The following is an 18,549-nucleotide window of genomic DNA, read 5'->3' on the forward strand; positions in this document are numbered from 1 at the left end:
AATCCAATTAAAAATCACATTAACTCATAGTTTTTTTTTCTCTCTTAAAAATTAGATATAATTAGTTTTCTTTTTTTTGGGGGAATTTCTTTACTTTTGATTTTGTAATCATTTTATTTTTAATGGTAGAATTGTGTTAGGATTGTGATTTTGATTGTGTTAGTATTTAAAAAAATTGCTTCAATTTGACGCGATTTAGATATTGTGGAAGCAGCCTTAGATGACGTCATTTCCAAAATGTGGAAAGTTGCCATTGTCCCTACTCGCGATTTGTCATATAATTATTGTCAACTACCGCACCCTGCTCTAGTGAAAATTTAGTGACTTTATAGTAACTTTTAAGTCTAACTAAAAAGTTACTAAATTTTCACTATAGAGCAGGGTGCGGTAGTTGACTTATCATAAAATTTTAACTAAAAAATCACTAAATTTTCATTAGAGCAGGGTGCGGTAGTTGACTTATTATAAAAATACTTGGGAATTTCAAAAAAAATGTGAGGTTATGTGCGAATTTTCAATTCCGATTTTCAAATAACTTCCAAAATCGTTTCTGTAAAATGAGAATCGGGGCCTTTTATATTTTGATAAATCATAAATCATCATATTATCGTAAGTGATTTTCAAAATTAAAATAATATATTTCTATGAAATGCGGAAGTAAAATTTAAACAGGAAACAATGCCTTTGTCTGCTATAACCGCACACATAGATAATGATTAGAGAGGCGCATAATTTTGGTACAAGGTTACCTTTTGCCAGCACTAAAAGGATTGCACAGTGCGCAAACACACACACATATATATATATATATATATATATATATAGTATAAATACGATTGAATGGTACCAGCTATCCAGTATACCGGATATCAATAATGGATACGTCATGCATACGAAGGGCATCGTAGATACGTTGCATATTCAATATATGAAGTCGTTACTATTCGGCTCTCTGCGAGTTTACAACCATGTAATAGAATGGCAATCAGAAGTTTCAGATATGTCCTTTAATCATCACACACACACATACATACAATGTCAATATATAAAATAACATCTTTGATGCATATATAGAATTTTAAAACATTTTTCAAAATTTAAATAAATATTTCACCAAATAATGAAAAAAAATCTCCCCTTATAATTGTATCAATATTTTATAATAAATAAATATTTTTCTTTGCATTGCGCGCTTGCAAAATTGAATTTCACTGGCGAGCATTAGAGTAATTAATTAGGGTTATTTCGCATTTGGGGTAAAAATTTGTGAAAACTGAAAATATAAAAATACCGACAGAGAAATCTACATTACCGACTGATGGTCAAACAATTTTAAAAAAAATTAAAATATAAAAATTACCGATGCAAAAATGTACCTTATCGACTGATGGTGAAACAGTTCTTTGAAAAGTAATAATATAAAAATTTCCAAACGCAGAAATCTACCTTACCAACTGCTGGTAAAACGGTTTTTAAAACAAAAATATATAAAAAATTACCAAAGCAAAAACCTACTTTACCGAATAATGGTATATATATTTTTTAATTTTTCCAACTTTTTCTGAACTGTTTTACCATCAGTCAGTAAGGTAGATTTCTATGTCGGTAATTTTCATTTTACAAAAAACTTTTACCATCAGTCGGTAAGGTGGATTTCTGCGTCAGTATTTTTTATATTTCCATTTTTCAAAAAAAAAAAATTTCTTTACCATCAGTCGGTAGGGTAGATTTCTATGTCGGTAATTTTCATTTTACAAAAAACTGTTTTACCATCAGTCGGTAAGGTGGATTTCTGCGTCAGTATTTTTTATATTTCCATTTTTCAAAAAAAAAATTTCTTTACCATCAGTCGGTAGGGTAGATTTCTATGTCGGTAATTTTTATATTGGCATTTTCCAAAAAAAAAATTCTTTACCATCATTCGGTAAGGTAGATTTCTAGGACGGTAATTTTTCAAAAAAATTTTACCATCTTGTTAATTTTTTAACCTTCAGTGTAATTGTTTTATATTATAAAAAAATAATTATAAGTTTTTCATAAAAAAAAATAATCACGTACAAAAAAAAATTTTTTTTTTATCACTTCAGCTTTTTGTCGTTTCTTTATTTTCTTTTCGGATTTAACGCATGACGTGACGCAGTAACGACAAGATAACCTTCATCATGAGCTTGGCGGTTTTATGGAATTATCTAGCTAAATCCTTGCGACGTCGACGACGACGACGACGACGTTCCTTTCTCGGACATCATCGCACAAAAGTGGGATTTTGCCTGCGTGTGTTGTGTTAAATGAAAAGAAAGTCAACCAGACGTTCTTCGGTATTTCGCTCTGCTGCTTTTCACCAGATGAAAATTATATTTGTTCGTTTTATGTCCGTTGTGTGAAACTCCTTTTCAAATTGAATACTGATTCAGATTTTTCTTTTCTTTTTTTTTTTTTTTTTTTGAAATTAAATCTCAGGGGACACACACGCTACTGTAATTAATTAGTGTACGCTGCTTTTTAATTAAAAAACTGTAGCTACAGAAAAGACGTCGTCGACGACACAGTTCTCTAAAGTAAAAAAAAAAAAGAAAATACTCTTTTATTTTTGTCACATATTGTAAAAAAATATGTTTACCTCTAAATTCTGAAGCTATTTTATATTATATTTATTTTTTCTCCTATCCGCGAGTTAATTTATTTTTCTCTCACATTGTTCGCGTATACTAATTATTATATATACTTAAATAATAAAATTAGTTTTAATTTAGAAGAAGAAGAAAAAAAAATTACTAAGAAGTTATTACAATAAAAAATTGCAAAAATATTTATTTAAAAAAATTGTTGAATTATATTTTAATTGTTATTACTTTCGAGTAATGATTTCAAAACAGTAAATTAATAATAATGATTGCGTTATACTAATAACAATAATTATAACAAAAAAAAAACAAGTGGTCATTATTATAATAATAATATTAGTGAACAAATGAAAATAAAATTGCTTTTCGACAAGATAATTTTTTTTAATGATCGTGACTCAGTTTCATTCTTTTGTTAAACAAAATGCAAATAGAATAATCGGATGATTCATTCAAAGAATGTTTCTTGCATAATTTGTAAAAAATAATATATTTTTTTTTAAGATCCTAAGAATCAGTCATTTTTGTCTCACTTTATTTTTTATAATTTGAAAAATAAATTTTTTTTAAAAAATTGCAAAAATAAAAATTTTATAAAGAAATCAGTTTGTGGAAAAATTCTTTCATTTCAAATTCAACAAATACGTAAATATATATAGTAATATAAATTATATATATATGGGAATAGAATTGCAGTGTTAGGGAGTTGAAGGGTTAAAGTAGATGATAAGTAGTGGCCGCAAGGTTTTGCCTCTTTTCAAAGATGGTCCCAGTGCGGAAATATATCCGCGCGTAATGAAAAGCTCATAAAAAATACTAAATAAAGAGACTCGTGTTATACGTGCAAACGTACGTAATTTTAATTAAAACATCATGATGGAGGGCGTCGCGTCGCTTACTAGAACCCTTGCAACCTCATTCCTCAACCAACATTTTCCCTCTCCCACTTTCTAACCATATATATTTTCCCTCTGCTAACTCAACTCTCACTTACTCACTCTTTCACCTCATCCTCATCTGCTGCCCCCCCCCCTCCCCCCTCTTACTGCATCCCTTTCCATGTTCTACCATCATCGTTGAATATATTATGTAGGAACTTATTCAAGTCATATAGTATGTGCAAATTACATAAATCCTCCTACGCACTTGTGACTCCACACTTCAGCAGGTGGAAAACAGTGGAGATTTTTTTTTCATTTTTTTTTTTTTTTTATTACAGAACAATAAAGACAGGAAATGGTCATTTTGAAATGTCAAACATCGTGAGAAAATTCTGCCGTACGATGTAAAAACTTAGTTAAGTCATATTTTTGACAAAAATGAATTTTTGGTATCAATGGATTCGTAAGAAAAAACTGCGTCTGATTACGTTATTAAAAAATTTTATTTTAATTATTTATTGCAAAAAATAGTTATTAAAAATCTACAAAAATCCAGAAAATGAAAGAATACTTGATAAAAACTCAGTTAACTCGAGTTGAGTAGTCCAAAAATCGTAGGAAGCGTTGAGATCGAGCATATAAGATACGAAATAAAAACTTAGTTAACTCGACTTGAGTGTTTTCTCTTTCGAAAAGTGGCATAAGCCGGACACTGCATTTCGATGGGAGCAAGCGTAAGTCAACTTCGTTAAAGTTCGGATTTTCGGCGGGTGAATTCGGAATCCCATGCATTTAGCTTGAGTTAACTAAGTTCTTACTTCTGAACGAAGGCTCGCGCTCGCCTACCTTTTCGAAAAGCACTACGTAACTCGAGTTAACCAAGTTTTGCTTTTAAAAAATAAAACTTAAGTCAATTATTTAATATAATTTGTTTAAATAATTAACTTTTGACTTCAGAATTAAAAAGAACTCTATCAAATTACCTAGGAAGTGAAGTTAGATTAAAGAATTATTTATATTACATTAGGTTTTTAAATACAAACAGTTTTTCGTCATTTTCTCCGTTCGAACAAAATATGACTTAACTAAGTTTTTATTTCGCACGGCAGAATTATTTTGTTAGTATAAATATTTAAAATTTGAAAAAAAACATTTTTTTGTTTAATTTGAATGTCGAAATATCGATTTAAATTTAAATAGATCGATATTTTGTGCCGATATATATTGATTCAAATGTAAATAGATCAATATTTTGTTTATTATTATATTATATTATTTATATCGATATTGTATATTGATTATCAATATTTTACGTCGATATATCGATTTACATGACAGTAGATCGATATATTGATTTTTATGGAAATAGATCGATATTTCACATCGATATTGTAAATCGATTATCAATATTTTACGTTATATCGATGTAGGTGATAATAAATCGATATTTTATGTCGATATATCGATTTTCGTATCAATAGATCGATATTATTTATCGATATTTTCTCTCGATATCTCGATTTTTATTTTAATAGATCGATATTTTATATCAATTATAACAATAACATAAAATATCGATATGTATGTGGTAATATCGATATTGTCTTTCGATATATCAATATTTTACAGTCGATATATCGATATAATGTGTTGCGGTATTTCTCAAGAATATTTCAATGAATTGTCAAAGGAGCATTTTTTCAAGAATTATTAATTTAATAGTTCAAGTATGAATTATTTTTGAAATAATAATTATAGAGAAAGAATATTTAAAAAATAGTGAAATTTTGTTTTTTTTTTTGATTTTCTAACGATTATATTTCAATAAATATACTTATTTATATATATATATATAGACACATAAAGTTTTTCTGATGACTAATGTAGGCCAAAAATAAATTGATCGTGAAGTTGTGAATCTTATTTTTAGATGAGTGTGCGCTATACGTTTTAAATAAATCTGTTAAGTGACAATTTCAAAATAGAATGCATGACATTACCTACATCAATTTTTTTTTTATAATTTGCAAAAAAATATCGTCTGTGAAAGAAATCAAAATTACGTATACAATCTCAAAAATTAAGGTCAATGGCAAATGTAATCTTAAAAAACAGGTCTGATCAAAGGACATAACCTAAAAAACTTTGATAACTTCGCAGAGATTAAGGTGCAAACATAACTTTAAAACTTAAACTAAGTTAAGTAGTATCATACTGGTTTTTTTTTTTATATTTATTTATAAAACAAAATTTATTATCTATAAATTTATTTATAAATTAAATCAAATCAGTTAAGTGAATTAATATTTTAGGTTATGTTGTTAAGCCAGGATAGATTTCTTCAAAAATTTAAATGATATTTATGTAAATAAAAAATCATTTAAAAATACATAAACTCTCTAAATCTGAATTAGTAAAAATGTTTACTAATGTGAATTAGTGACTCACTTTTTGCTTCTGAATTAGTTAAATTTTACTAATTGTTAGTAAAAGTTACTAATAATTAGTAAAATTGTACTAATTCAGAAGCAAAAAGTGAGTCACTAATTCAAATTAGTAAACATTTTTACTAATTCAGATTTAGAGAGAAAATCACAATTAAATTTTTTTTTTTAATCTAATAAATATTTATATGTTTCCCGGAAAAAAATAAAAAATAATAGTGCGAAACATTTTAATTTCCATTCGTATAGTGTTTTATTGTGTATATGTGTTTTGAAATAATTGTGCACCCGTACAAGAAACTTCCGCATAACATTCTGTAGTCTCCAAGTCGACGTTTTCCAAAATATGCGAAAGAGAGAAAAAGAGAGAGAGAGAGAGAGAGAGAGAGAGAGAGAGAAACAGAGGTCGAAAATAAAGTTGGATCAAAACCGGTTGACGAGCGTGGTCGATCTTTATACATTATAATGACAGTGGTTAAAATAATTCTAGCGTGAATTAGTGTTCCATATTTGCATAAATGAATATATATATATATATAAATTTTACAACGATACTATCAAGATATATATATATATATACATACACAAACGTAGAAACTAAAAAAAATATGATACTTGAGACGCTCGTAAAACAGTCGTTATTCAAGGAATTCGAAATCTGCGAGACGTCGTTTCATCCTCTTAAAATTCATTTCTTTTCAATTCTTCTATTTCTACTGCAGACATTATTCTTGTCAAAATATGATTAATTACCTACTATTTTCTTTATTTTATTTTCATGTTTTGCTTATTCAATATTTATCATTATTATTGTTATTCTTATAATTATTATTATTATTATTATTATTATTAGCATTTTATTATTAATTCGTAATTATTATAATGAGAAAAAAGATTTCTTTGATTTAAAAAAAATCAATTTCTTTGACAAATTTTTTCTTTGATAACAAAGAAAATTTATTTGTTTCAAACAAATTATCTTTGATTCAAAAAAAAAAAATCATCTTCTTATTATTTCTTTGAAACAAAAAAGCTTTCTTTGTTTCAAAGAAAATTTTATTTTGAATGAAAGAAAACAAGTCAAAGAAATTTGTTTCTTTAAATTAAAAAAAATCTTTTCTCTGGGTTTAGTAGTACTAATATTAATAATACTATAATAATTCTATAATTATTATTTTAAAAATCCAAATGGCGGTTCCAATATATGGAATTTTCTTAAAACTCGTTACTCGGGGGGTTTTTGAGAACGCTGATTATATGAATTCGATGTCATTTTATAAAAATCCAAAATGGCGGTTTCAATATGGCGGAAGAATTTTTCAAAAAATTGACCCAATTTTCAAAGAACTTTTTACTCAGACGTTTTTGAGCGGGCGCTGATTACGAATTTGATGTCATTTTTGCTAAATTCAAAATGGCGGATCGATTACGATCAAATTTTTTTAAAATTCTTTCGTTATATTGAATCCACTATTTTTAATTTTTTGAATCCGATGAAATTTACTTAATTTTTGTCATTTTTTTTTTTTTGCTCGGAGAAAAAAATAAATAAAAATGAAATTCTATACCGCTTATTTGTAACTATGATTAAATAGCAAGAAAAATATATGTTTTTTTTTAATTATATTATTGTATATATAGGAAAAAAAAGTAATTATAAATTATAGGGTTATTAAAATTGAACAGGAAAATTAAGTCTGAGTTGTGAATATATATAATTTAAATATAGTTAATATTGTGGAACAAAGGGGCAATTGTGAACGGGGGCAAGAAATAATTAAGCGAGCTGAACTATATAAGTTAGTGACACGACGCTTTTCCCATGGCCATTTTATAATTATATATATAAAGAGAGAGAGAGAGAGAGAGAGAGAGTGTATCGCATTACGCGCGTATCATTTCTTACAAGATGATCAATGAAGGAAAAACGCGTGCAACTGACACTGTCATTGTCAAACGCATTTCTAAAGATAAAGAATTATAAATTTACTAGGAAATTTTAATATATATGATACTTGAATGACTTGAAGGCATTTCCGATGTCTCACTATGTGGATGGTCAATGACACATTATTCATATATTTACATATATATATATATATATATATATATATATATATATATATATATATATATATATATATATACTTCAACTTATTCATTTATTTTTATCTTCCTCGAAAGAAAGTTATTTCTATAGAATAATAATTGTCGAAACAATGACGCAACGTCAACGATTATAATGTGTCAATATAATTATTATTTATGTATGTTACTTATTATTCCTTCACGGTAATTTAAAAATATATCAAATTGATAATGAAAATATCCAAATTTTTATATTAATTTGCTATATTTTCGGTATCGCAATTTGATATACTTTTAAATTAGTGTTATTTGAAAATACTGAAAAAAAACATTTTTTTTATATACTCTCCATTTTATACATTCCATGAGAGAAGGGACCTTACATCAAACAAAAATTTAAGGCCAGGTCCAAGTGAGGCAGCGCCATCTACATTGATACTAAAATTTTGGAAAATTTTCAACAGCCTTTTTTTGAAAACAAGATGGTAAAATGCTTTTTCCTTTATAGATAATTGATTTTATTGGTAAGATATACATCAGCTAAAACTTTTTTTGAGTTAAAATAATAAAAAAAATTTCATGTCAATAAATTAAATATGAGCACTTTTTTCACAAAAACTGTAACAGTACTTTCTCAGAAATTACAATCAAAAATGCAATTTCCATTTGGAAAATTAATAAACGCTAAAAAATACACGACCTAAGATTTACCAATCACGAAAATAACAAAAAAAAAGTATTTTAACATAACATATTTTACTCATTATGACGGGACGCATGAAAATGCACCACCTGCCATTTGTCGGAATAGTCATTTAACAGAAAGGCAAATATTAGAAACGCCAATTAACGTAATTGTCATTTGACTGAATTGCCATATAACAGAAATGCCACTTAACGGAGTCGCTACTTAACCGATGTGTCAAATAACAGAAATGTCACATAACCAAAATGACAAGTAACCGAAATGTCAATTAACAGAAATGTTATTTGACAGAAACAACAATCAACGGAAAAGACGCTTAACCGAACTGCCAGCTAATAAGAACGTTAGGTTACGAAAATGACACATAACCAAATTGTCATTTAACGGGACTGCCATTTAACAGTTTTAACATTTAACGAAATTAACAGTTAACAGCACAGTCAGTTAACACAATTGGCATTAAACGAAATTGACATATAACTCAATTGTCAGTTAACAGGATTGTCAACTATCAGTCTTGACATTCAAAAGAATTGACATTTCACGAATTTATCATTTAACGGAATTGTCAGTAAACGAAATTGTCATTTAACATAATTGTCAGTTAATGTAATTGTCATTTACCAGAATTGTCAATTAACGGAATTGTCATTTAATAAAATTAAAATTTAACAGAATAGTTGCCTAATGGAATTACCAGTTAACAGCGATATCAGTTAACAGAAATGCCATCCAACGGAATTATCATTGAACGGAATTGTCAAATAACGAAATTGTCATTGAACGTAATTGTCATTTAACAGAATTTCTAGTTAACATAATTGTCAGTTAACAGTAATGTCAGTTAACGTAATAGTCATTTAACGGAATTAACATTTAACGGAATTGTCATTGACTGGAATTATCAGTTAACAGCAATGTTAGTTATCGGAATTGACATTTAACAAAATTGTCAGTTAACACTATTGTCGCTTAACGGAATTGTCGTTAAACGGAATTGTCGTTAAACGGAATTGTCATTTAACAGAATTGCTAGTTAACTGAATTGCCAGTAAACGGAATAGACATTTAACAGAATTGTCGTTTAACGGAATTGTCATTTAATGGATTTGTCAGTTAACGGAATTATCAACTAACGGAATTATTAATCAACGGAATTGATATTTAACGAAATTGTTTTTTAACGGAAATGTCATTTAACGGAATTGACATTTAACGGATTTATCATTTAACAAAAATGTCTTTTAACGGATTTGAAACTTAACGGATAATATTTTATTATGTGAGTTTACTCTCTATCGAATCTATAGTTTTAGTTTTGTTATAAAATCGCGCGAAATTTAAATGTAACTATAGATTTGATAGAGTGTAAACTCACATACTAAAATAGTGTCTGTTAAGTGACAAATCCGTTAAAAGCCATTTCTGTTAAATGACAAATCCGCTAAATAACAAATCCGTTAAAAGACAATTCCGTTAATGGACAAATCCGTTAACTGTGAAATCCGTTAAATGGCAATTCAGTTAATTGTCAAATCCGTTAAAAGACAATTTCGTTAAATGACAAATCTGTTAAATGTCAAATCCGTTAAAAGACATTTCTGTTAAATGACAAATCCGTTAAATGGCAAATCCGCTAAATGACAAATCCGTTAAAAGACAATTTCGTTAAATGACAAATCTGTTAAATGTCAAATCCGTTAATTGACAATTCCGTTAAATGAGAATCCCGTTAATTGACATATTCGTTAAATGACATTACCGTTAACTGACATTGCTGTTAACTGACACTTGCGTTAAATGTCAAATCCGTTAAATGACAATTCTGTTCAATGACAAGTCCGTTAAATGACAAATTGGTTACATGACTATATTGTTAAATAACGATTTCGTTATATGTAAATTCTGTTAAATGACATTTTTGATAAATGACAATGCCGTTAAATGTCAATTCCGTTAAATGACATTTCCGTTAAAAGAAAATTTCGTTGAATGTCAATTCCGTTAATTGATAATTCCGTTAGTTGATAATTCGGTTAACTGACAATTCCATTAAATGACAATTCCGTTAAACGACAATTCTGTTAAATGTCTATTCCGTTTACTGGCAATTCAGTTAACCGGTAATTCCGTTAAATGACAATTCCGTTTAACTACAATTCCGTTAAACGACAATAGCGTTAACTGTCAATTTTGTTAAATGTCAATTCCGATAACTGACATTGCTGTTAACTGATAATTCCAGTCAATGAAAATTTCGTTAAATGTTAAATCCGTTAAATGACTATTCTGTTAACTGACATTACTGTTAACTGACAATTCTGTTAAGTAGCAATTCTGTTAAATGACAATTACGTGCAATGACAATTTCGTTAAATGACAATTCCGTTTATTGACATTTCAGTTACATGTCATTTCGGCTATGTGACATTTCTGTTATTTGACTCGTCGGTTAAGTAGCGACTCCGTTAAGTAGCATTTCTGTTATATGGCAATTCAGTCAAATGACAATTCCGTTAATTGGCGTTTCTGATATTTGCCTTTCTGTTAAATGACAGTTCCGACAAATGACAGGTGGTACATTTTCATGCGTCCCATTATGACAGCCGTTTGGCAGGTTATATATGTCACCAGACGTTTCGCAGTTTTGCCGAAAGGAGGAGATTGGCGCTGTTGCTAACCACCTGAAATACATAATCTACCAAAGGGCTGTCACAATCAGTAAAGCAGTATCAATATGTTAAATATTTAATAAAATTTTTTTTTCTTATTTTCGTGATTGGTAAATCTTAGGTCGTGTATTTTTTAGCGTTTATTAATTTTCCAAATGGAAATTGCATTTTTGATTGTAATTTCTGAGAAAGTACTGTTACAGTTTTTGTGAAAGAAGTGCTCATATTTAATTTATTGACATGAAATTTTTTTTTATTATTTTAACTCAAAAAAAGTTTCAGCTGGTGTATATCTTGCCAATAATCAATTATCCATAAAGAAAAAAGCATTTTACCTTCTTATTTTCAAGAAATGGCTGTTGAAAATTTTCCAAAATTTTAGTTTCAATGTAGATGGCGCTGCCTCACTTGGACTTAGCCTTAAGGTTATGTTTGTGATTTTTGAAGTGAAAATACTCACGCACAGAGAATCAACTCTTAATTCAAAATATTTATGTTTAAGCCTACATTATATATTAGAAATAAAAACCAAATTTGATTTTACTTAATTAGAAAGACAAAAAAATATTTTTATCAAGATAAAACTATCACTAAACATAACCTAAAAAATTTTTTTTCGACGTAAGGTCTCTTCTCTCGTGGGGCCTCGCGTGGAGCGTCGCACATATATAATAATGTCCAAAAAAAATTATTCCAATAACTATTTATAATACTTTTTTTTACAATCAAATTTTTTAAAAAGTATGTTCTTTTTTGTTAATTCTAAACTGCAGAAAGTCCCCTTGAATCTCATCGATTATTATTGATCTATATACCTATTTTTTTGAACTTTTTCTATATCGAAGATTAAAAAAGTTATTGTCCTATATGGTATATAGTAAAAATTATAATAACACAAAATAATAATAATAATAATAATAATAAAAAGAAAAATTATAATAAAATAATTAATAATAATTATTATAATAAAAAAATAATAATAACAACCATAATAAGAATAAAACGATTATAAAATAGTAATTATTATTATTAGGAAATTAGAAATAATAATGATTACAATAGCGGAAAATATAATTAAGTTTTTATACTAAAAGATTAGAGAAAGAGAGAGAGAGGAAGAACATTAGAGATTTCATCTTTTCATATATATACATGTATACATATACGTATATATAGCTTTGATTTGAAGGACACTATATTATTTGCCGCAACAGTAATCGTTGCGTAATGACCAATTCCTGTTTTTATTATTATTATATACGTGCGTATGTCTTACAGGAAAGAGCGCGAACACCATATAACTTGAACTATGATGCCTTTTAGAAAAACACTCTGTCGGAACTTATATGTGCACGCAAGGTGCACGTGGCATAACTATTAGTTTCTTCATTTTTTTTTTTAATCTCATTTCACATCTCTTCTTTTGTCTTTTTATATTTTAACCCTCATATTTTTTTTCACGAATCATTGAAAAGTAACAGGTGGAAAAAAAAAAATAATTTTAAAATGATTTTTCATTTTTATCTACCTAATTATCTTTTTTTTTTTTTTTTTTTTCATTTGCAATAGAAACCTTTTTCTAACTTTTTTTTCTTTCAAATAATAATAATACAAAATAAATAACAATAATAATAATACTGAAAATAATAATAATAATAATAATAATAATAATACTGAAAATAATAATAATAATAATAATAATAATAATACTTAAAATAATAATAATAATTTCTATACACTTCTTTAAATTTCTAAAAAACTGAAATAAATAAATTTTGTGATTCTTAGTTTTTTCTCGTATTGACTTTTGATCCTAGGGAGTAAAGTGACTGTTTTTTGCTCTAGGGATTAAAATATTATTTTTTAAACCAGATAGAAATAGAATAATTTTCCCAAAAAGTCCCATTGATTTTCTGTATACTCTCTAAATCCAAATTAGTAAAAATTTTAGAAAATTTGAATTAATTACTTTTTTGCTTTTGAATTTTTTAAATTTATTATTTATTAGTAAAAAATATGTTACAATAAATAATTATAGTAAATTCATGGTTTTTTTCATATATATATATATATATATATAAAGAATGGGGCCCTCATAATAATTAATCCGTCACTATTCTTTGATAAATTGAATTCTTTTTTTTTTTTTCATTCCTCAGCTATCACTCGCGACAGTGTTGCCGATCGTAATTATGTTGGTTCACATTTACGAATCAAATCCCCCCCCCTTATTGTCATTTATTTATTTTTGTTAGCTTTTCGCCCTGCAGGCAGACTATATAATATAATATATAGACAAACCACGAACGTTGTTTGAGATCGTCACGGCATGATGCCGCGCACCACACGAGTGGATGGCACTCCCCATCATCAGTATTAGGATTGTAAATGCAACAACCAGCTTGCATTCGTTTCACTTTATAAGAAACCACCTGCTTTTCACGTCTATAAATAAGTAACGTATCCCTTGTCAGACTTCAACACGAGAGCGATTAACGACTTATAGTTTTCGTTATATATATATATATATATATATATATATATATATATATATACCAATAGAAACATTCTTCTAATGCAAGTGGTTTTTAACGTATTCTACACATACCACGTGCACACATATGTGCTGGCTACACGCTATACATAACTACTTTCGCCAACAAAAATAATTTTGTAACGTTTCGACACTGTTTTTTTTCGATATTTTTGCGAAAAACGATAAAATTACGATAATCGATATAAAATGATATTTTTCGAGATATCGATATTGCGATTAGTTCGATATTATGCGATATATCGATATTAATTCGATATATTTTTATATCGCAAAATATCGAACTATATCTAGAACTTATATCGATATATCACAATTTTAAAATTATATCGATATCTCGAAAAATATCGTTATTATATCGATTATCGTTATTATTATTATTATTTATTGTTTTAAAATTGCGATCTATCGACATAAGTTCGTGATATCGTGATTAGTTCGATATTTTTCGAGATATCGATATTATTTTAAATTTGCGATATATCGATATAAGTTGAAAATATTGCGATTAGTTCGATATTATGCGACATATCGATATTAATTCGCTATATTTTTATATCGCAAAATATCGAACTAATCGCAATATCTGGAACTTACATCGATATATTACAATTTTAAAATTATATCGATATCTCGAAAAATATCGTTTTTATATCGATTATTATCGTAATTATTATTATTTATTGTTTTAAAATTGCGATCTATCGACATAAGTTCGTGATATCGTGATTAGTTTGATATTTTTCGAGATATCGATATAATTTTAAAATTGTGATATATCGATGTAAGTTCTAGATATTGCGATTAGTTCGATATTTTGCGATATAAAAATATATCGAATTAATATCGATATATCGCATAATATCGAACTAATTGCAATATCTAGAACTTATATCGATATATCACAATTTTAAAATTATATCGATATCTCGAAAAATATCGTTTTTATATCGATTATCGTTATTATTATTATTTAATGTTTTAAAATTGCGATCTAACGACATAAGTTCGTGATATCATGATTAGTTCGATATTTTTCGAGATATCGATATTATTTTAAAATTGCGATATATCGATATAATTTCGATATTTTTTTCGAAATGTCGATATGTTATTTTCGAATCGCGATCGAATCGCGAACTTCGATATATAAAGTACATCGATTTAATTTCAATACTGTTCGAGATATCGCTATAAGTTCGATATTTTTTAAAATTTGCTATATATATAGATATAATTTAGATATATTTATAGTTTTAAAATTTGCAATATAAGTTCAAGATATCGCGATTAGTTCGATATTTTGCGTTTTCATTATGATATAAATTCAATATTGTTCGAGATATCGATATTATATCTCGATACCAATTCAATTTCGGTATACGAAATAATTTCGATATTTTTCGAGATGTCGATAGAATTTAAAAATTACGATATATCGATTTAAATTCGATATATTCTATAAAGAATAATAATTTGTAATCAAATTTTATTAAAAGTAAATAAATAAATTAATCAATTTATCAATATATTTATTTTAAATTACAATTTATATTATATATAATTAATTATTTATTATTAAACACATTTGCCAATTAAATTATATCGAGAAATGTGTGTCATTTTAAGTTAATATTTTTATTGTATAACTGGCATATATATATATATATATTCAGGATATTATGTAATTCGATTATATAATATATATATATGTATATAGAGAAAAGAGGAAGAACATCTCATGAATAACGCATCAAACTATTCTCAAAAAATAATGGCATTACTTCATTGTAGATCTGAAGGGGTTCAAGTCAAAATACAATAGTAGAAATTAACCGATTGAGGGTGAACACGAACGATTACCTTTCTTGAATAGCCTGCATATATTTATGTGGGTTCGGTTATAAGGATATTGACGTCAATGAAGTTCCAGAAGCTATACCCCATCCCCTCTCTATATATGTATCAACGCTTTTATTAACATTCAATGAAGAATAAGAGAATTTAATTTTTATTTTTAGATATAATATAAAATTTACAACGAAATTTGCTAAAATGCTGATGCCAAAATTGAATCAATTTTTTTCAACAATAATCATATAATAATAATGACAGTAAAAACAAAAGAATAAAAAGTGATTTTAAAAAAATAGGCTAAATATCACCATGGGGTAATTTTGTCTATATTATTTTTTTGTGAAAATAATATTCCACACTTTGGCAGAAATTTGTATTTAGTAATAATTGATAATTGTGTCAATTTACCCCTGTTCGGGGCGAGTTGTCTTATATAGGAGATAATTTGATTAAATATATATATTTAAAGAGAATATTTTTCACTAGTCAAATATTTGGTACAGATTTTAATTTTAATATATGTCAATTTACCCCTTTACACGGGGCGAGTTGTCTTAAGTCGGGGAAAAAGATAAAATATAGGATTTAAAAACAATATGTTCCACTAGACAAATATTTAGAAGATTTTAAATTTAGAAATATAATTTGCTGTATATGTGTCAATGTACCCTTTTACGCGCGGGGTGAGTTGTCTTAATTACGGGGTAAATTGATTAAATATATTTAAAAACGTTCCACTATACAAATATTTGGTACATATTTAAAATTTATGAATAATTGTTAAATAAAATGTGTCAGTTTACCCCATCACGCGGGGCAAGTTGTCTTAAATTCTTTGCTAATTATTATCATTATCATTTTAAATTATTATGAAAAATGATAGATAAATGCGTCTAAATATAAAATAATAAATCAACTGTGTTGATTATTACTATATTATTATTATTATTATTATTGAAATGGCGGGAAAAATTATATAATACATCCAGAAATCTGAAATAATATTTGTACTCCATAATCTTAAAACCCGATAAGGAATATTCTCAAACATTTGAGTTTAAAAAGCTAACATAAAATATATAAACCGTGAGTTACATAGTCAAGATTCCCCAAACTGAAGAAGCCATTATGTTTATTTTTCTTCAAGTGGCCTCCGCATATATGTATATGTATATCTCATATAGATATATATTTTTTCAGTTGGTAAATATTATTGTTTTTTTTTCTTTTTTTTTTTTGAAAGAGAAAAAGAGAGAGAGAGAGTATTTAACAACCCTATATGAAAAAAATACAATACTTTTCTTTTTTTTTAACAGGATACCGCCGGATAATACGTGACTGAAATATAATTTTGTACAAAATTTAACACTAAAGTTTGTGTATATCTTATATGTGTGTTTGAGAACTATCTTCCTAAAGAGAAAATTTATACATATATATATAGAGAGAAGTTTGTTGAAGGGAAGAGAGAGAGTGAGAGAGAGAGAGAGGGAATGATTCATAACATCATAACTTCCATCATTTTCATATATAACTTGGAAACAACTTTCAAAGTTGTGTTAATAAACTTTAATTACATTCAAAACATGTATAATTATCGATGAATATATTTATATGTTTTTTTTTTGGCAATTTTTAGGCTAAATGCATAAATAATAATATAATAATAAAATTCTTAACATTTTAAACCGAATAACTTAAAACAAAAAATAATACATACCATTAATAACAAAAATATTAATTAAAATTGTCATTTTGTGCGATTAAATTTATAAAATTAAAATAAAATCTAAAAAAAAATTGTAAAAATTTAAAGAAAGAGGAAATAAGAGAAAATTCTTTTTTAAAAAAAGAAAAGAAGACACATAAAAGTAATAATAAAAAAAGGGGAAAGTTTCAGAGAAAGATACGTATATATAAGTTAAATAGACGAACAAAAAAAATTAATAATGACGAGAATAAAAACATTATAGTATACATATAAACGCGCAAGAGAAGAAAAGAGAAAACATCTACTGCAAATTATATAGAAAAAGGAGAAAAAAAAGTATTAAAGAAAATGTTTCATAATTATTTAAATAGAACATAAAAGAAAAGAAGAAAAATAATATTGCAAAAAACAAGATAAATATAGTTTTTTAAAAAATAATGTTATTCGTATTTTTTTAAATTTATTTATTATTATTATTATTATTATTATTATTATTATTAATAGTAAAAGAAGGAAATTTAAAAGGAAAAGAAAAAAAAAATGAAAAATTCAATATAAAAGTGGGATAATACTGAACACGGGGTAATATTGATCAAAAATATTATATCAAAATATGTTTAAATATAGAGTTATCGATTTCTCTCTGCCATCAATCGATATAATAATAGCTTAAAAGGTCCCCAGTGCTTGACAGTTATCATATATATATAATACATTACCGATAAGATGTGATAAATTTTTTCAAAAATTTATAGAATAAATTAAAAATTTTTTAAAGTGGAATATTTCTGGTAAATTTAAATAAATTTACTTCTTTGAACATATATATTAAACTTTAAATCTACATTCGACCTATTTTGAATCAACATTTGATCTATTTTGAACCTATATTGAACTTATTTTGAACCTATATTCGACCTGTTTTCAACCTATTATTGAACCTCTTTTGAACCTATATTCGACCTATTATTAAACTTTCGCATTGAATCTGCTCTGAACCTTTTTTACCTTA

At 26.6% G+C, this 18,549-nt stretch overlaps 1 protein-coding gene across 2 annotated transcripts in view; it reads right to left on the bottom strand.

Annotated features, from left to right (window-relative positions):
- LOC127286671 (ankyrin repeat and sterile alpha motif domain-containing protein 1B-like) overlaps window positions 1-18,549 on the bottom strand; it is an 81,184-nt gene that overhangs the window by 6,718 nt on the left and 55,917 nt on the right. The gene's annotated exons all lie outside the window — the stretch shown is intronic.

Source organism: Leptopilina boulardi, unplaced genomic scaffold (assembly GCF_019393585.1).
Source record: "Leptopilina boulardi isolate dan_hultmark-lab unplaced genomic scaffold, ZJU_Lbou_2.1 LbouV2_362, whole genome shotgun sequence".
NCBI lineage: Eukaryota > Metazoa > Arthropoda > Insecta > Hymenoptera > Figitidae > Leptopilina > Leptopilina boulardi.